This window comes from Grampus griseus, assembly GCF_964374135.1.
Source record: "Grampus griseus genome assembly, chromosome: 20".
NCBI classification, from domain to species: Eukaryota; Metazoa; Chordata; class Mammalia; order Artiodactyla; family Delphinidae; genus Grampus; species Grampus griseus.
The window spans coordinates 46,957,048-46,978,351 of NC_139014.1; positions in this window are offsets into that span (position 1 = coordinate 46,957,048).

Here is a 21,304-nt window from a genome sequence, read left to right on the forward strand (position 1 = left end):
AAAGTGACTCAGCCATATGCATACACATGTCCGCATATCCCCTCCCTCTTGAGCCTCCCTCCCGCCCTACCTATCCCACCCCTCTAGGTCATCACAAAGCACCGAGCTGATCTCCCTGTGCTATGCTGCTGCTTCCCACTAGCTAACTATTTTATTTGGTAGTGTATATATGTCAATGCCACTCTCACTTTGCCCCAGCTTTCCCCTCCCTGCCGTGTCCTCAAGTCCATTCTCCTTGTCTACGTCTATATTCCTGCCCTGACACTAGGTTCATCAGTACCATTTTTATTCCATATATATGCGTTAGCATATGGTATTTGTTTTTCTCTTTCTGACTTACTTCACTCTGTATGACAGTCTCTAGGTGCATCCACGTCTCTACAAATGACCCAATTTCAGGCTTCCCTGGTGGCGCAGTGGTTGACAGTCTGCCTGCCGATGCAGGGGACACGGGTTCGTGCCCCGGTCCAGGAGGATCGCACATTTCGCGGAGCGGGCCCGTGAACCATGGCCGCTGAGCCTGCGCGTCCGGAGCCTGTGCCCCGCAACGGGAGAGGCCACAACAGTGAGAGGCCCGCGTACCGCATAAAAAAAAAAAAAGACCCAATTTCATTCCTTTTTATGGCTGAGTAATATTCCATTGTATATATGTGCCACATCTTCTTTATCCATTCATCTGTCGATGGACATTTAGGTTGCTTCCATGACCTGGCTATTGTAAATAGTGCTGCAGTGAACATTGAGGTGCATGTGTCTTTTTGAATTACGGTTTTCTCTGGGTATATGCCCAGTAGTGGGATTGCTGGGTCATATGGTAATTCGATTTTTTTTTTTAAGATCTTTTTTAAAATTTAATTTAATTTTACTTTTTTTGCTGTGTTGGGTCTTTGTTTCTGTGCGAGGGCTTTCTCTAGTTGCGGCGAGCGGGGGCCACTCTTCATCGCAGTGCGCGGGCCTCTCACTATCGCAGCCTCTCTTGTTGCGGAGCACAGGCTCCAGACGCGCAGGCTCAGTAGTTGTGGCTCACAGGCCTAGTTGCTCCACAGCATGTGGGATCCTCCCAGACCAGGGCTCGAACCCATGTCTCCTGCATTAGCAGGCAGATTCTCAACCACTGCGCCACCAGGGAAGCCCTGGTAATTCGATTTTTAGTTGTTTTTTTTTTTTGCGGTATGCGGTCCTCTCACTGTTGTGGCCTCTCCCGTTGCAGAGCACAGGCTCCAGACGCGCAGGCTCAGCAGCCATGGCTCACGGGCCCAGCCGCTCCGCAGCATGTGGGATCTTCCCGAACCGGGGCATGAACCCATGTCCCCTGCATCGGCAGGTGGACTCTCAACCACTGAGCCACCAGGGAAGCCCCGATTTTTAGTTTTTTAAGGAACTTCCATACTGTTCTGCATATTGGCTGTATCAATTTACATTCCCACCAACACTGCAAGAGAGTTTCCTTTTCTCTACACGCTCTCCAGCATTTGTTGTTTGTAGATTTTCTGATGATGCCCATTCTGACCAGTGTGCGGTGATACTTCACTGTAGTTTTGATTTGCATTTCTCTAATAATTAGTGATGTTGAGCGCTTTTCATGTGCTTCTTGGCCATCTGCATGTCTTCTTTGGAGAAATGTCTATTTAGGTCTTCTGCCCAGTTTTTGATTGGGTTGTTTGTTTTTTTAATATTGAGCTGCATGAGCTGTTTATATATTTTGGAGATTAATCCTTTGTCCGTTGATTCATTTGCAAATATTTTCTCCCATTCTGAGGGTTGTCTTTTTGTCTTGTTTGTAGTTTCCTTTGCTTTGCAAAAGCTTTTAAGTTTCATTAGGTCCCATTTGTTTATTTTTGTTTTTATTTCCATTACTCTAGGAGGTGGATCAAAAAAGATCTTGCTGGGGCTTCCCTGGTGGCGCAGTGGTTGAGAGTCCACCTGCCGATGCAGAGGACATGGGTTCGTGCCCCGGTCTGGGGGGGGGTCCCACATGCCACGCAGAGGCTGGGCCCTTGGGCAATGGCCGCTGAGCCTGTGCGTCCAGAGCCTGTGCACTGCAGTGGGAGAGGCCACAACGGTGAGAGGCGCACATACCACAAAAAAAAAAAAAAATCTTGCTGTGATTTATGTCTAAGAGTGTTCTTCCTATGTTTTCCTCTAAGAGTTTTATAGTGTCCAGTCTTACATTTAGGTCTTTAATCCATTTTGAGTTTATTTTTGTGTATGGTGTTATGGAGTATTCTAATTTCATTCTTTTACATGTAGCTGTCCAGTTTTCCCAGCACCACTTATTGAAGAGACTGTCTTTTCTCCAGTGTATATCCTTGCCTCCTTTGTCATAGATTAGTTGACCATAGGTGCGTGGGTTTATCTCTGGGCTTTCTATCCTGTTCCATTGATCTATATTTCTGTTTTTGTGCCAGTACCATATTGTTTTGATTACTGTAGCTTTGTAGTATAGTCTGAAGTCAGGGAGTCTGATTCCTCCAGCTCCATTTTTTTCCCTCAAGACTGCTTTGGCTATTCGGGGTCTTTTGTGTCTCCATACAGATTTTAAGATTTTTTGTTTAGAACAGCTTTTGCTGCTTCCCATAGGTTTTGGGTCATCGTGTTTTCATTGTCATTTGTTTCTATGTATATTTTGATTTCTTCTTTGATTTCTTCAGTGATCTCTTGGTTATTTAGTAACACACTGTTTAGCCTCCATGTATTTGTGTTTGTTACAGTTTTTTTCCTGTAATTGATTTTCTCCAGTTGTACCCTTTAGCTTTATAAAGTAACCTTGCTGTCTTGGCTCGAATTCCACCTCGTCGATTATTAAAATCATGACTTCTGCTTTAAAAAACTTGTTGTATACCCTTGCCAATGTTTTAATCTTTAAAATAAACTTTAAAAGTGGTTCTAGATTTACAGAAAAATTGTACTGAGATTTACAGAAAAAGTGTACAAAATTGAAGGTTGTACTGAGAGTTTTCATATACTCCACACCTAGTTTCCTCTATTGTTAACATCTTACGTTAGTATAAGGCTTTAAACGTGAAGAGAGTGAGAGGAAGCAAATAACACAAATTGATAATGTAGGAAGTGGAGAAACAAGAATACACATAAAACATTTAAAAAATAAACCAGTAAAATAAGCAAATCTCAAGCGAGCTTTATTTTTTTCACAAAGTGAGAGAGTAGGAATAAACCATGAGAAGGAATGAAAGAAACACTACTTATACAGTATAGGCTTAAAAAAAAAAAAGTAGTAACTCTGCAGCAGGGATAGACAGGAGGGAGTGCTCTAGGAGTCCCTGGTAATTTACAAAGCCTGTTGTTTGAACCTCATCATTACCTGACACATCTAGGGGTTTTTTGGTTTGTTTCTTTTGTTTGTTTGTTTTGTTTTGGTTTTCTTGGCCATGCCGTGGCTTGCGGGACCTTAGTTCCCTGGCCAGGGATCGAACCCAGGCCCCTGCAGTGAAAGTGCCAAATCCTAAACACTGGACCACCAGGGAATTCTCCATGCTGTAACATTTTATTCAGTTAAGTGTCAACGGCCCTCTTTTTAAGTAGTTATTGTTGCTTTGATTTCAGCTAGTCCACAAAGTAGAAAATATAACCCACCTGGTCTGAAGATGAGACACTAAAACCGCACATTTTAATTCCTCAGTTTATTCCTCATGGTTTAAATAGAGAGCCCTCTAGGGGGCAGCAGTGGAATGACAGGAGCTGCTGTTTGGATATTGTGGAGAAGAGGGAGAGACAAAATGGTGACCTCTAGACCAGAGCTTCTAGGTAAAAGAGAAGACTTGGCATTAGAACTCTTGATCCTTTCTCTTACTGTTTACAGATGGCCACCATGTCACACACTGCAGTGGAAACCATTCACAGAGGATCCAATGTGAGTGCCCACCTGGAGTTGTGCAGCAGTGCAGCCCTACAAGAGTACAGATGGAGTGAGGGGTAAGAAGTGATCAAAGTCAGATCAAAGGAATGTGACCAAGATTCCCAAAGGTGTTTTTTCTCTTTTGCGGTACGCGGGCCTCTCACCGCTGTGGCCCCTCCCGTCGCGGAGCACAGGCTACGGACGCGCAGGCCCAGCGGCCATGGCCCACGGGCCCAGCTGCTCCGTGGCATGTGGGATCCTCCCGGACCGGGGCACGAACCTGTGTCCCCTGCATCGGCAGGCGGACCCTCAAGCACTGCGCCACCAGGGAAACCCCCCAAAGGTATTTTGAGCCTGGTGTAAAAAGAAGGGAGAGAGAGGATTGATGGGAAAATTAGGGGTGTGTAGTCCAAATGGGAATCACCATTAACAAAGATTTAGAGGCAATAGTAAGCCTCTTATATGCAGCGATTCCTGGGCAGATTGTCCCAGTAAAAGAAGACTCGTTGCACCAGACTCTCCTGGTAGATTAGGGTGGAATTTTTTTTTATTGAAGTATAGTTGATTTATAATGTGTTAATTTCCACTGTACAGCAAAGTGCTTCAGTTATACATATATATATCTTTTTTTAATATATTCTTTTTCATTATGGTTTATAATAGGATACTGAATATAGTTCTCTGTGGTATACAGTGGGACCTTGTTGTTTATTATGGTGGAATGATTTGAAGACTGGAGTGAGTCCTTGGCCCACCCACATTCAGTCTTTTTTTTTAAAATTTTATTATTTATTTATTATTTTTGGCTGCATTGGGTCTTCGTTGCTGTGTGCGGGCTTTCTCTAGTTGTGGTGAGCAGGGGCTACTCTTCGTTGTGGTGTGTGGACTTCTCATCGCGGGGGCTTCTCTTATTGCTGAGCACGGACTCTAGAGCACAGGCTCAGTAGTTGTGGCTTGCGGGCTCTAGAACACAGGTTCAGTAGTTGTGGTGCACGGGCTTAGTTCCTCCGACATGTGGGATCTTCCCGAACCAGGGCTGGAATCCGTGTCACCTGCATTGGCAGGCAGATTCTTAACCACTGTGCCACCAGGGAAGTCCCCCACATTCAGTCTTGATAGTTTAATTTGGATGTCAGTGACCCCTTTTTCAATTGTCTGCTTAATTGCTTCCCATAAGTGTCCCACTGTTACTCTAACTTAAACAATTTTTCTTCTCTCTAGCCCAATCATGCTAATATTCATAACCTCAGACTCAGTCTTTTAATGTCCCTCATTCACTCCTCTTCTGAAACTCAGTCAGTCTTCAGGTTGTTTCAATCTGTACCTCACAAAGTTTCTCCAGAAAAACTTCTAAGTGGCCAGTGCAAAAATTCTGAGAGTTGATGATTTCTTGAGACTGTCTTTTATTACCCATCTGATACGGCAAGTTCTAAGCTAAAACTCCACCTCTTGCTTGGTGAGGTAGTGAGTGGGTTGCTGAAAGGTTGGCGGCAGGAGGTGATTTTTAATGGATCATACGTGTCTGTTTCTGCCTTATTAACTGTATTATGTTAACCTTATTTAAATTTCCTCAAATATTTGTGGAAAGCTGTGGGGCATAGATGAACTAAATGTGTAAGATGTTTCAAGGATTCAGACTCTCTGTATCTGTCATGTCCTTGCCATCCCACAGCCCTTACCCCAGGCCAGGGCAGGCTCCTCACGTTGAGATGACACCAATAATTTCCAGATTGGGCCTTTGGTCTCTACATTTTAAGAGTTATCTTTCTATACACTGTTTTGCTCATATGCTCTTAATCCTAGCTTTGATTCTTCCTCTCAACTGGCCCTTGATCTTGTTAGATTTGGTTCTATGTTATGCTTTTTTTTTTTAACCCTTTTAAGCACATGGGCCTGGTGGAAACAGCAGTGAATCTACAATGTCCCTTTTTGTTGTGTTCTTGGAGAAAAATGGGAGCTTCCACGTGGTACATGGGTTCCAGGAGTGCTAGTCTAGCTGCACCCACTTAGGGATTCAGGCTGCTGACCTTTGCATTTGATCCTCCTATTCTGTGTTCCGAGGGATGCCCTATTACAGGTTACCTGGCCCAGATTGGCAGAAACACACTGACTAGTGCATATCATGATGTACATGGAGGCAACATGGCTGAGCTAGGGCTCTCTAAGGATATGGGGAAATCAGAAGACTTAGAGGCTGAGAGACCAGAGGTTAGACAGTAAAAGGGATAGAAAGACCAGAAATGTGTATAAACACAGAGGGAATGGAGTCCTGGGGGTCCTGGCCTTTGGATTACGTGGCTCATTCATAGCGGGTATTTGAATGTTTGTCGACACGGAATGAATCTTGGAACTCTGAGGTACTATGGAACGTTTGCAACCATGTAGGAACTATGGAACTATGGCCCCAGAGGGGCCACTGCTACTCATGGCCAGGTTCGGGAGTGGAGGTGGGGACCGGCAAAAGAAATACAACTCAGCTGTTCTGCTTGCCGAACACTAACTTGCACATCCTACCAACACTTTAAACTCCTTGTATCTAAAACTGAGCACCTCATCTTTGTTCCCAAACTGGCTGCTTCTCCTGCCGTTACTGTTGCTGACAGTTGCTTCGGTTCATCAGCTTGTATCCTTTTATCCCCCTTCTCTTCCATATCTAAAGTCTCAAGATTTTGAGAATATTTTCTAGGCAAGAGTAAGTTTTATTTTGCTACCTTCCACCTAGCAATACATACTGGACTCACTTTTATAAAATGTTAGTATTTCTATGTCAGTACAACAGTACCCATTCCTGTGTGCCCCTGTGTGTTGCAGAAGCTTAGACCTCTGTTCTAGCTTTCTCATTCTTGCACTCAGGCATGCTGCAGTGATTTTCCTCCATCACCAGACTTTTGATTTCTCTCTTCCACTCCTGTCACCCTCATGCAGGACTTTAGCCACCTCTCTCCTTGGGTAGGCACGAATAATCTGGGCTGTTCTCTTTGCCCTTTCATCTACTTTATTAAAGATTTCTCAGTGGTTGTGGAACATTCTACAGCGATCCTATAGTGTCTATGGTGATCTCTCTTGATTTCAACTCTGTTTCCAGATATTGTTCTCTGGTTGCTGTTGTTGGTTGTTTTCTTCCCCCCCATATGTACCACATTTCTTCCCAGCAAAATGGTAACTCTCCAAAAGCAGAACCAACACTTTTGTTTAACAAATTATATTCCTACTCTACTTCATACTGATTGCTAGAGAATTCTGGAGAGCTGCCCTGCAACATGTACTGAATAAATGCTAAGCAACTTGACTTAATAGGACAGATGGGACCTCTCTGTCTTATTTCTTTTTTATCTTTTTTTTTTTGCGGTACGCGGGCCTCTCACTGCTGTGGCCTCTACAGGCTCCGGACGTGCAGGCTCAGCGGCCATGGCTCACGGGCCCAGCCGCTCCGCGGCATGTGTGATCTTCCCAGACCGGGGCACGAACCCACGTCCCCTGCATTGGCAGGCGGACTCTCAACCACTGCGCCGCCAGGGAAGCCCATCTGTCTTATTTCTTAAAGCTGCATGTGAATCTGTAATTAGCTCAACATAAAAAGAGTTTAACATTGAAAATAAAAACGCAAGGCTCAAGATTTTGACGCAATCATCCGTCACACTTCCTCTCCTCCATTCACAAATTGCTGTAAAGATTCTTTGCTACAATAACGTACGAATGCTTGTTGAATTTGAAGCATCTTTGTTTACATCGTTCCAGCCAGGCTGGCTTAGGCTTTTAAAATCCTAAACAACTGTTGGGCTGTTTCCTTTCTCTGGGGTCTGAGTGAAGGGGGACGTGGAGGGTAGAGGTTGTACCTTGAAGACAGGATGCAGCCCCGGGAAGCACCTCATGGTGGCCTCAGCGGTGACCTCAGCCAGCAGATGGGTGTTCGGCAGATGACATCGGAGCTGGTGCAGTTGGAAATCTGAATTTTGGACCCAGGACTTTGCCAGGAGCCAGGCAAGTGGAGGATCTGAGGGCAGGAACAGTCATGGGGTCTGGGAGCTGGGGCTGGGAGGCTGGATCTGGGAAAAAGAGAAATTAAGTATTCATGGACCTCTCATCATACGTAAGACACCATGTGCAGCCCATCTGTAACCAGCAGAAGGAAAATACAGGCCCTTTTGGACACTCTCGTTTTATTCACAGGCAGACAAAGTGTTCCAGAGTTCTTCCGCCAGCTCTGAGGTTTCCACAGCTTGCCTGTTTCTCTTGGCTTTATGAGTACCGGGAGGCTCCCCCATCTAGTACTGCTTGGTAGCCAGCAGGTGGCGCTCAAAGGTCAAAGTAGGCTAAAAAGCCTTCCTGGATTTGCCAGTTACCTTGTGAAGATAGAGAACAAATAACCAAGAAGAGGTCGGTTCCATTCCTACCCGTCCCCCACTCCATCTCCCTCCCTTTCCCCAACCCCCATTGCTAGGTACAGAGGGTCAGTCCGTGTAAATATAACCAGGCCATTGAGTTGGAATCTTGGAGTACAAATACTTCTGAGCTGATGAAAAAATCGCTACTATGTAAATAGGTTAGGCTGAGGCAAGCCTTGCCCCAGTGTCAGGACTGCTGACCCCAGAGCCCATCCCAAGGCTGCAGGGAGATGAAGAGGGTGCCTTTAGGGTGGCCTCCAGTGTCCAAGGCCAGAACACACCCAGAGAGGGTGCTCTACTAAAGCCCCGTTGAACCCTAAATGCCTGTGCCCTTGTAGCCAGCACTCTCTTGTCCATTCTAAGTGCTGCCAGCCACCCTGGGTGGGCAAGCAGGATAGAGGGTGGACTCAGAGGGGTGGGGGGGGAGAAGGGAAAGAGGAAGGGTGCAGCCAGGAGCGGGGCTGTTTGGAGGGCAGGGCCAGCAGCTGGGTTATAAATGAACCCTGCTAGGGCAGCGACCACAGCCCGGGTGAGAAGCTCCCAGTGACACCTGGCATCCCTCCCTTCCTCTCACGTTCTGCCCAGAGTTTGCCAGGCCCTTTGCTCCCTAGAGAGCCTAGACTCAGAGGGGCCTTTCCCTGTGTGTGGGCTGCAACCTACAACCTACAGATGCCTGCCCAGAGAGCTGGGGAGCAGAGTTAAGGGGCCGGCTGGAGATCATCCAGATGCACGGAGAAAAAGACATCTTTTCCTTCCTTACCTCACTCATTTAATATTTACTGAGTACCGGGACTTCCGTGGTGGTCCAGCGGTTAAGACTTCGCACTCCCAATGCAGGGGGCCTGGGTTTGATCCCTGGTCAGGGAACTAGATCTCACATGCATCTTTAGTCCCCCGCAACTAAAGATCCTGCACAGGGCAATGAAGATCCCGCGTGCTGCAACTAAGGCTCAGCGCAGCCAAATAAATGAATAAATACATTTTTTTAAATTTACTGAGTACCAATCACATGCCTGGCCCTTCTCTAAGCCTTACATGATGGGGGTGGAGGAATGGGGAGGGAGCAAAAAAAGTGAATTAAGACATGCCTTCTGAACTGTCATGTGTGTAGAAAAGTCAACCTCAGGTACTGACATAGGAGGGCTCGAGGTATGGAATACTCAGGTTACTTCTGTTTGTCACGTCCGGGGAGTGTTGCACATGGAGGAGACCCACAACCTGGTTTTGTTCCCAGGGACGGAGGGAACAGCAAGTACAAAGAGAAAGAAGTGTGAGAATGTTTGCTGGAGGGTGGGAGGTGGGGATGGGATGATACAGGGCAAATAATTCCAGGATGGTTAAGTGCCCTACTCAAGCGATTCACTCCTCACAGATGAGGCACAATGTCCGTCGGTCTCGGAGGAATTGTTTCTTAACTGAGAAGAAAGCAGCTCAGGTCCAGATAATGGTGGAAATTCAGGCATCAGGAGTGTGTGTGTCTATGGCCCAAGGTCAGGGTGAGCAGGATAGATTGGATAGAGAGGTCTTTGCACTTTTTCTTGCCTTTATTATTCCTCCCCAGTCACAAATGCCTCTCTTCAGCTCCTTAGTTAAGGGTGGATCTGCCTCTGCAGAGACCAGCATTGTACACTTGGATGACGTGTCTCTGATCAGCGATGTCCAATGGCTTCCTCTCTCCTTCTCAGATCCTGGCGCTGGAGCAGCGCCATATTTCTCTGGCTCCCAGCCTCCGCTTCTTGGCTTTGCTCTGAGCGTCGTCCCCAGAGAGCTGTGTTTCTACCACTGTTACCAGGAGATCATGCCTACCAGAGCCAAGCTGGGTGCCCAGAGCACCAGCATCTATTCTGGGGCCACAGCTGGAACTGGACCACCATGGCCAGTGTCATGAGTATCTTGGCTTGGTTCTTTGACATAGGTTCTAACAGTTTAGGTCAGGAGGTCAGATCCTGGATGGAAGAAGGAATGTCTGAATGTTTTCCACCAGCCTGGACTAATTCTCACCCTCATGGAAGCACTGGTGCTTCAGAATGGTCCGGCTTTATCTCTAAGCAGCCTGCTTCCCCAGTGAGGGCTGCGAATTTTGAGTGACCCTCCGCCTCCTCCTCTGAATTGCCAAGAGGAAGTGGATTGAAGTATAGCCAGGGAACCCAAGTGCGCTGATCCAGGTGTGCTATAGCCATTGCTCCAATGCCCCCAGGCGTTGCCTTTAGCAGTCCCTGATGCTAGCGGTAATCGAAGCCTGCCCAGTGCCAGGGAAGCATTGAGAGGCTGAGCATTGCCCAGGGAGCTCCACTCCCAGCCTGAAGGGAAAACCCTAAGGATACACTGGGACTGGGAAAGGGAAAAGGGTGGAGGGATATCTCTGGCAGAGTTAACAACTAAGCAAACAAGCTTATGCACTGTATTTAATATTTTCAACACCATCAGAATCACTTTTTATTTCTACTGAAAGAGGAAGCTGAATCTTAAATTGTTCATCTTAAACCTTCAAGACAAACTGGGCTGTTATGAGATTTGAAAACAAACAAAGCCCCGTTAAGAAAGCTGAATAAGCTTACTGTCGGGTGTTTTTACATTAATTGATACACATCTTTAAATGTCATTAATCTGAAACAACTAACAGAGGCTCCTTAATGTCCATGAAGAAAAGAGTAAACTATTACTTTTTTAATATTATTCTGATATTAGAAAAAGTATTCTCTTCCTAAAAGAAAAAAAATGCTTTTTATACCGAGGAACCGAGAAATATATTTGCTTTGAAATTAATTTTTTTCCTTTAATATGTAATCTTGCCAGGAAGCAAGATACAAGTTTTGCAACATTCTTAAAAGAAACACTTATAATTTTAGATCGTATTCCTTCTTAGGTTAAAAGGTAGGAGGCTTGGGTTTTGTTTTTTGTTTTTGTTTTTTTTTTTAAACAAAGAATTGCTTTATTAACACAAACACACAAACTATAAAGCACTAAAATTTAAATATCTGAGTCATAGCAAACAGGTGACAATTCAACATCCAGGGTCGACCAAATGCTTGTCAGAGCAACAGATAAGACTCCCAGGGTGGGACCTCCCTGGTGGTGCAGTTGTTAAGAATCTGCCTGCCAATGCAGGGGGCACGGGTTCGATCCCTGGTCTGGGAAGATCCCACATGCCGTGGAGCAACTAAACCCGTGCGCCACAACTACTGAGCCCACGTGCCACAACTCCTGAAGCCCGCACACCTAGAGCCCATGCTCCACAACAAGGGAAGCCACCACGATGAGAAGCCCACACACCGCAACAAAGAGTAGACCCCGCTCACCACGCAACTAGAGAAAGTCCGCGCACAGCAACGGAGACCCAATGCAGCCAAAATTAAATCTTTTTTTTTTAAAGTACTAGTCAAGCCAAGAGACGGGACTAGATTCAAAAGTACAAGAGGAAAAAAGTCAAAGAGAATCGCAGACATTAGAGTTAGCAAAACAAAGACTGTAAAATAATGGATTCATGTGTTGAAGAAAATAGGTGAAATGATAAAAAATTTCACCAGAGAACTGTAATCAATAAAAATGAATCAAATGGCAACTCTAGAGCTGAATGATGCAACAGCTGAGATAACGATTTCAATTAGGTAGATTTATAGCAAATAAACCGAGCATAAAATTGGATTAATATGTAAAGCAATTATACTCCAATAAAGATGTTTAAAAAAATTGGATTAGTAAACCAGAAAACAGGTCAATAGAAAATAACATAGTAGAGAAAGAAGGAAAAATAGAAAATAAAGAGCATAGGTATGTTGAACACAATTAGAACACATGTTCTAACGTGTGGAATTCTAGAAGAAAAGAGAATTAGGCAAAAGCAATTTGAAGAGATAATGGCCAAAAATTTCTCAAAACTGAGTAAAGATATCAACCCAGAGATTCAAGAATCTCTGTGAACCCCAAGCCCCCAAGCAGAATAAGTACAAAGAAAACTACTGCCAGGCTTATAATAGCAAAAGTGCTAAAACAAACAAAAAATAGAAAACTATAAATGCAGCCAGAGGGGGAAAAAAGATAACTAAAGGAACAATAGCTGAGGTGTCATCTCCATTTCCCAACAAAAATGAGGGAACCAGAAGACAACAGAATGCTATATTTTTAAAATTTATTTATTTATGTATTTATGGCTGTGTTGGGTTTTCGTTTCTGTGCGAGGGCTTTCTCCAGCTGTGGCAAGCGGGGGCCACTCTTCATCGCGGTTTGCGGGCCTCTCACTATCGCGGCCTTTCTTGCTGCGGAGCACAGGCTCCAGACGTGCAGGCTCAGTAATTGTGGCTCACGGGCCCAGACACTACGCGGCATGTGGGATCTTCCCAGACCAGGACTCGAACCCGTGTCCCCTGCATTGGCAGGCAGACTCTCAACCACTGCGCCACCAGGGAAGCCCCCCAGAATGATATTTTTAAAGTGCTAGGAGAAAATAACTTTCAAAATATCCTTCAAAAATACAAAGTAAAGATATTTTTAGACAAACAAAAAACAGAGAATTCATCACTGTCATATCTGCTCAAAAACAAATACTAAAAGGAGTTTTTTAAGCAGTAAGGAATGGTTCCAAATAGGAACACAAAAATATAAGAAGAGTACACACACACACACACACACACACACACACACACACACACACACACAGGAATATTATTCAGCCATGAGAAGGAATGAAATTCTGCCATTTGTGACAACATGGATGGTCCTAGAGGGTGTTATGCTAAGTGAAATAAGTCAGAGAAAAACAAATGCTGTATGATTTCACTTATATGTGAAATCTAAAAAAGCTGAACTTGTAGAAACAAAGAGTAGAATGGTGGTTACCAAGGGTGGGGGGGGATGGGGAGATGTTGGTCAAATGTACAAACTTCTAGTTAGAAGATGAATAGGTTCTGGGGACGTAATGCACAGCACTGTGATTATAGATAATCATACTGTACTATATATACACGTGAAAGCTGCTAAATGAGCAGGTCTTAAATGTTCTCACCACGTAAAAGAAATGATAACGACGTGACGTGGTGGAGGTGTCAGCTAACACTACTGGTGTTATTTGTTATAGCAGGCTGAACAGACCAAGACATTTTCATTTCCCAAACCAGCATCAGTTGTGTTCCTGAGGCAGATTGAATGAAGATGCTGAAAGAATTAAGTATTTTCATCTCTAAAGGACATCTTTGTGATTAAAGGTCCCAATGATCAGAAGCTTACAGTCCTAATAATAAGGGGGGAGGGGAACACATTTTAAACTATATAGAATAAACCTTAATCTTAGAAACAACAAAATAAGTTCTAATGAAATGCAAAAAAATCCACTCATTTTATTAGAGAACTAAGAATGACTAAGAACTAAGGAAAAGGAAAATATTTGTTTCCCTCGCAATCTGTCTTTCCTTTCATGTCAATAAACAAGTGAGAAAATTGGAGCATGGTATACACAAAACTTACTGATGAAACATCATGTGTACTTAAAGAATCATACGACCTGTCAATACTGTGCATGTATAATGGGACTAGCAGAAGAACGAAAGGAAGGGAGAGAGGGAGGGAGGGAGGAAGGAAGGGAGGATAAATATTTACCAAATGATAGAAATATAGAGATTTATTGTTTTGACAATGAAGTGACCAGTGGAATGTTAGCAAAGGCATTCAGTAGTGAACTTACTGAGTAGACTCTACGGGTGGGTCTCATTGAACATCTCACTGAGTATCTTCACTTCTGATTATCTCCATTAGGTGAAATTCCACAGGTAAGTGGGCATCCGAGAAAGGGAGTCATGCTCCTGGCATCCATCTCATTAGAGGTAAACCTCCCTTGCACCCCTTTTCCTGAAGAAGCTCCCTCTCCCCGGCTTAGACATGGTGTCACCCCCTCACCAGAGAAGACCCCATGTGCAAAAAGATAATAATTGTCCCTCAGACCCACTCCCCATCACATGATAGGCTAGGAATCGGGGAGTCTCACTGAATGTGGAGAGTCACGACTGTCATTCTGCTTTTTTAGAGTTGGAGTTGACTACTGCCTAACATTGCATTTAAAAAGCGCTAAGCCAAGCTCCAAACGCTTTGTTTCAAAGACTGTTACGTAAGAGAATGTTCATTTGTATCAAAAACAGTTATGTACCATTGCATGTACCTTAAGTTATTTAGACAGTTGGGTTGTTGCCTGGAAAGAGAGTTCAGAGGAACTTTATCTTCTGACTCTCCCCATTAGGTGAAATTCCGTAGTTGAGTGGATATCCAAGAAAGGGAGTCACGCGCCTGGTATCCGTCCCAATAGAGATGAACCTCCCTTTCCCTCCTTTCCTGAAGAAGCTGCTCTTCCCTGGCTTAGACACGATGTAACCGCCTCACTAGAGGAAGACCCCATGCAAGAAAGCAAACCATAACTTCCCTCAGGACCTATTCCTCAACAAGAGCCAGTAATCAGAATGGGATCCCAGCATTCAGCGACATGTAAATGGAAAACACATGTACATGTGACAGCAGATTCTGAAAAAGAAAGTTTGCATATTAAGAAGATTAGAGACATTTTGTTTGTTAATGTCAATACAAATCCAAGGACTTTTCTGGGAAGTGGATTTTGAGGACCACCAGCCAAGGGAAGAGGAGTATTATTTTACATCAGGCTGAAATCGTCGATCTAGACGGATTTAACAGAGATTCTGAGTTCGGGGTGTTTTTTGGCACATCTGGGTGTGATTCTAGGAGATACATTGGGCCGCAAACTGCCAGATACAGTTCTGGATGATATAAAGGAAGCTTAGATGCCATAAAGCCCTTGGCATTTTGCACAGGAAGAAACTTAAGACCTGGAGACATAACAATGCTGAGTTAGTTCCATTATATATATATCCCCTTCGTTCACACGCCATGTCCCTTTATAGGACCCCAAATTTTCTCCGCTCCCTGAAATTGAGAAACACATCAGTATGGGAAGCGCTAGTTCTTTTAAATGAGTTTTACTGGCTCTCCTAAAAAACAAAAATATGTTACTCAAGAAGACATCTGGAGGCTGTACAATGACCATGTGCTTTATTTAATCTGCTCTGTGATTTTTAATTTCAATAGTAGCCTCCATATAAAGTAAAAGTACTCAATTACCTCAACTTTGATTTAGAGTAAGGTATCATAAGCAATTAAGAATTTTAGAAAAGACATTTAAACTGATACCATGAAACATAATCATCATTGAAAATAAGCATTTGTCAGAAAAATAGGCCATCTTAAAACTTTCCACCCAGATAGTATAGTGGAATAACTCATAGCTACACAAAGTTTTCAATTTTATCTGACTTGTAAGAACTCGTTTATAAAGATTTTTTATTTAAATCGTACCAATTTAGGGCTTCCCTGGTGGCGCAGTGGTTGAGAGCCCGCCTGCCGATGCAAGGGACACAGGTTCGTGCCCCGGTCCGGGAAGATCCCACATGCCACGGAGCGGCTAGGCCCGTGAGCCATGGCTGCTGAGCCTGCGCGTCCGGAGCCTGTGCTCCGCAACGGGAGAGGCCACAACAGTGAGAGGCCCGCGTATGGCAAAAAATCAATCAATCAATCAATCAATCAATCATACCAATTTAGTTGAATACACACGTATACTTTTATATATTCTTTTTATTTATTTATTTGGTTGTGCTGGGTGTTAATTGCAGCTCGTGGGCTCCTTAGTTGCGGCTCGCCAGCTTCTTAGTTGCAGTATGTGGGCTCCTTAGTTGCAGCTCCAGGGCTCTTTTTTAGTTGCGGCTCGCCAGCTCCTTAGTTGTGGCATGCGGGCTCCTTAGTCGTGACACATGAACTCTTAGTTGTGGCATGCATGTGGGACCTAGTTCCCTGACCAGGGGTTGAATCCGGGCCCCCTGCATTGGGAGCACGGAGTCCTATCCACTGCACCACCAGAGAAGTCCCTATATATTCTTAAATAACAGTGTAATGTAACTTATCTGACCTATAAAGCAAGTGTAGGGAATTTAGAAAGTTACATTTATTTTAGCCTTTTACAAAGACATATGTAAATTCTTGCATAAACTTAAATATCATTTTGTATTTTTATTTCACACTCTGGAAAATTCCAGGACATAATGTAGAGCCACCTTCTACCCAAAATTTACAAAACAATTTAATCTATCAAAGGGTTTGCCTTGAGTTGAAATTTAGAGTGATTAAAACATGATTCTCTCATTTTTCTTTTACTGATTAATAGTAAGTTCTTCTATGTCTTAATTAAAAGTCTCAGTATCAAGTGTTGAAGGCTTCTTATGACCACTAATAGTTGGCCTAATGTAAATTCACATATTTTTTCTTTAGCTTATAACTTAGCAAGGCTGAGTAAAAATTTCCCTTTTAGTCATCCAAAAACTTTGGAGAGATAGAAAGAATGTATTTTGAAGTAAGAATACTGAGTAAAGGGACTTCCGTTGTGGTTCAGTGGTTAAGAATCCACCTGCCAATGCAGGGGACACAGGTTCAATCCCTGGTCCGGGAAGATCCCACATGCCGTGGAGCAGCTAAACCCGTGCGCCACAACTACTGAGCCCATGTGCCACAACTACTGAAGCCCATGCACCTAGAGCCCATGCTCTGCAACAAGAGAAGCCACCGCAATGGGAAGCCCGCGCACCGTAACAAAGAGTAGCCCCCACTCGCCGCAGCTAGAGAAAGCCCGCACGCACAGCAATGAAAACCCAACGCAGCCAAAAAAAAAAAAAAGAATACTGAGTAAATTTTTTATTAATAACAGTTGTTTTGCACGGTTAACTTATATGGGTTTTATTTTTCTCCTCCATATATAATATTTATCTTCTTAAATTGAGGTATAGTTGATTTACAATATTACATTAGTTTCCTGTATATATATAACATAGTAATTCAAAATGTTTATAGATTATAATTCCATTTATAGTTACTATAAAATATTGGCTTTATTCCCTGTGCTGTACAATATATCCTTGTAGCTCATTTATTTTATACATAGTAGTTTGTACCTCTTAAATCCCTACCCCTATCTTGCCCCTCCCACCTTCCCTCTCCCTATTGATAGCCACTAAGTTTGTTCTCTATATCTGTGAATCTGTTTCTTTTTTGTTATATTCATTAGTTTGCTTTATTTTTTAGATTCAACATATAGGTGATATATTTGTGTTTCCCTGACATTTCACTAAGCCTAATACCCTCCAGGCCCATCCATGTTGTTGCAAATGGCAAAATTTCATTCTTTTCTATGGCTGAGTAATATTCCATCGTGTATATATACCACATCTTCTTTATCTGTTTGTTTATTGATGGGCACTTAGGTTGCTTCCATATCTTGGTTATTGTAAATAATGCTGCTGTGAACATTGGGGTGCATGTATCTTTTCAAATTAGTGTTTTCATTTTCTTTGGATATATACCCAGGAGTGGAATTACTGGATCATATGGTAGTTTCATTTTTAGTTTTTTGAGGAACGTCCAGTATGTAATATTTATCTTTTAACTAAATTTCTATAACTTAATTGAGTAATATATTTTTTTACTTAAAAATACCCTTTTAAACGTGAAAACCATAATAAGACTCTGTCCCTTTGAGGCCAGTTTAATTACAGATGTAATATATTTGTGGAAGGTAATAAGTATAATTAATGACTTGGTTCTCTTTTCAAAGACTGTGAAGTTTTAAGGTGTCATTTTCTTCTGACAATTATTTCCTTTTCTTCCAGCCTAAAGAGAATCTTTCCTAAAGGCTGTCGTATCTAAAGCACCATCAATTTTGGTATTATCTCTACCCAGCCCCGGCCCAGCTAGTCTTTGCACTTTCTTATCTTAGGTTTTTACAAAGCACTTACTAATTTCTTATAATTAAACAAAATAGAAACTCTGTTTAATTTGGAAGATTTCATGACCTTTATAATATCTCTGATTCAAAGATGCTTTCTGAAGGAAATTATTTTTCTTTGTTATCCTTGGAGTACATATAGTACCAATCTTTGGGGGACTGCCAACTTTGGCAAACATACTGTTTGGTTTTTTTTTAATTGAAGTATAGTTGATTTACAATATTGTGTTAGTTTCAGGTGTGCAGCATAGTGATTCATGTTCTTTTTTTTTGCCGATTATATTCCATTATAGGTTATTAAAAGATATTTAGTATAATTCCCTGTGCTATACAGTAAATCCTTGTTGCTTATCTATTTTATGTATAGTATTTTCTGCCTTTTAATCCCATACTCCTAATTTGTCCCTCCCCAGCTGCCTCTGGCTGAGTAATATTCCACTGTATGTGTGTGTATGTCTTAAGCCAATCGTCTGCTGTTCGGCACTTGGGTTGTTTCCTGTCTTGGCTATTATAAATAGTACTGCTATGAACATTGGGGTGCATGTATCCTTTTGAATTAGAGCTTTCATTTTTTCCAGGTATATACCCGGGAGTGGAATTGCTGCACTGTATGGTAGCTCTATTTTTAGTTGTTTAAGGAACCTCCATACTGTTCTCCATAGTGGCTGCACCAATTTACATTCCCACCAACGGTGCAAGAGGGTTCCCTTTTCTCCACACCCTCTCCAGCATTTATTATTTGTAGGCTTTTTTTTTTTTTTCGGTACGCGGGCCTCTCACTGTTGTGGCCTCTCCCGTTGCGGAGCACAGGCTCCAGACGTGCAGGCTCAGTAATTGTGGCTCACGGGCCCAGCCTCTCCGCGGCATGTGGGATCTTCCCAGACCAGGGCACGAACCCGTGTCCCCTGCATGGGCAGGCGGACTCTCAACCACTGCGCCACCAGGGAAGCCCTATTATTTGTAGACTTTTTGATGACATCCATTCTGACTGGTGTGATGTAATACCTTCTTTCTTTATTGAAGTATAGTTGATTTAGAATGTTTTGCCAATCTCTGCTCTACTCCTTTAGCATTTTTATTGCCTCCTTTTTTAACTCGGGGTCTGGTGGACTGGTGAGGTCTGTTTCATTATTTGTTCTTTCAGGGGATTTCTTTTGTTCTTTTAATTGGGAATAGTTCCTCTGCTTTTTCATTTTACTTAACTTTTTCTGTCTCTAGGCATTCAGGAGAAACAGTTATTTACTGTGGTCTTGCAGGTTGTTTTTATGTGAGAGTATCCCTGTGTAGACCGTGTGGGTCCATTATTTTTGGTGCGAGGGCTGGCTTTTGTTGTTGTTGTTGTTTTGCCGTGCTGCGTGGCTTGCAGGATCCTAGTTCCCTGACCAGGGATTGAACCCAGGCCATGGCAGTGAAAGCATGGAGTCCTAACCACTGGACTGCCAGGAAAGTCCCGAGGGCTGGTTTTGGTATGGATGCCAGCCATGTCTTTCCTCAGAGCATGCTGTCAGCTAACCCCTTGGTATAGGGGGTGTGGTTGGTGTTGTGGTGTCCAGACCCTGTGCTGGATATTGGGCGGGGCTTCCTCTTTGCTCCATGGCTGTCTCCATCCTGTCAGGGTGGGGTCTGCTCCCCAGCTTCTGGAGTAGAGGCCCTGAGAGTCAGGTTCAGTCAGGCTCTCTCTCCCAGGAGGTGGTTGTTGAAGCAAGTGAGGCCCGTGTAGTCACAGAGAAGCTCTGCGCCACCTGTGCAGGCATCCGTGGTTCCACTCAGAAGCAGCCCAGGGTCGCACCCCTTTCTCTGTTGTGTTCCTCCCTGATCTAGTACAAGTCTGTGGTGTGGAGTGGGCTGGGGCTTGGGGGGTCAAGGGTGTTGTGGCTGCAAGAATTGAGGTAACTGTACTGCTGCCTGAGATCTGGGCTGCCGCTGTGACAGACTTCTCCTGGGTTTGTCTGCCCCACACCTAGCGCTAAGCTGCGGTGTGGAGTCGCCAGAGCCCAGGCCCTCTCACTGGGAAACAAACTGCTGCGTACTCCTGCCCAGGGCCTGTCTGCCCAAAATTCAGCCCTTGTTCACTTGGTCACTGTGCATTCTTGTGACCTCCAAGGAGAAGCGGGTGTGGCCTCCAATGAGAAGAGGGTGTGGCCTCCAAGAAGGGGTTTGGTCTCCAATGAGAAGAGGGTGTGGCCTCCAAGGAGAAGAGAATGTGACTTCCAAGGAGAAGGGGGTATGGCTTCCAAGGAGACAGGGGTATGGCCTCCAAGGGGAAGGGGGTGCCTCTGTGAGTGTGACTTCCAGGACCCTGTCATACCCTTACTTATAATCCTTCAATGGCTGTTTCCTAAAGGTCAAGCCTAATTTCCTGGCGTGAAACATGTTCTTCATGAGACCACCCCTTCCCACCGCTTCTCACTCGCTAGACTGCATTATTTCTGGTGTGGAGCTGCGCTGTGCTCTCTCTCACCTCCTTGTGGGCTCTTCTGGATCCCAGCATTAAACTCTACCCCAGCCTCTCAACTCTGCATTTCGTATTCTTCCTTCAAGAATCGGACCAAGCATCCCCCGTATGTCTTCTGCCAAATTAAATAGCATCAGAGGCAGGAAGCAACTTTGATCGTACTGTAAAGGAAACAATTCTGGTGTGTGTTTACTGTTAGTTTCTGTTTCACCATATCCACAGATGATCATATTAAGAAATCAAACTTCCAAGTTTGTTTTTCCAAACTTTTAATCAGATACAGAAGTTGGATTTTATTGACTCCTTTGTTGTCCCCTGTTAAAATAATGAGATTTTTAGTACTTTTCCAGTTAATCCTTTTTACTTGGAGCTTTCCAACTGATGAAGTGCAAACGGATTATCCATATGGATCCCTTGGGCAAAACCCTGAGGCCAAGTACCTCCAGCGGAGAGCAGCTTCTGCAGTTTAACCAGTTAACTTCCATTTATCACTTTCTAAGTGAGTCATGAAATGAAAATCTTGAGAATTGCTGTGTTAATGGTTTGCTTTGTGTTGTGACTGGTCTCAGGACAAGCAGTGAATCCCATCCAGTTAGAAAGATGTGTTATACACTCTTTGGCCAATATTTGATTTAGCATAGTTTGGACTAAATTCTTTTCTTTCATTAGTCTAAAATATCTTTTTCCTGTCATTAACTGAATTTAGGTTCAGAATCATATTTGATTCATAAAAGGTTCATTCATTCATTATCACCCTGTTCTATTCTTGGAACTGTTTGTATAAA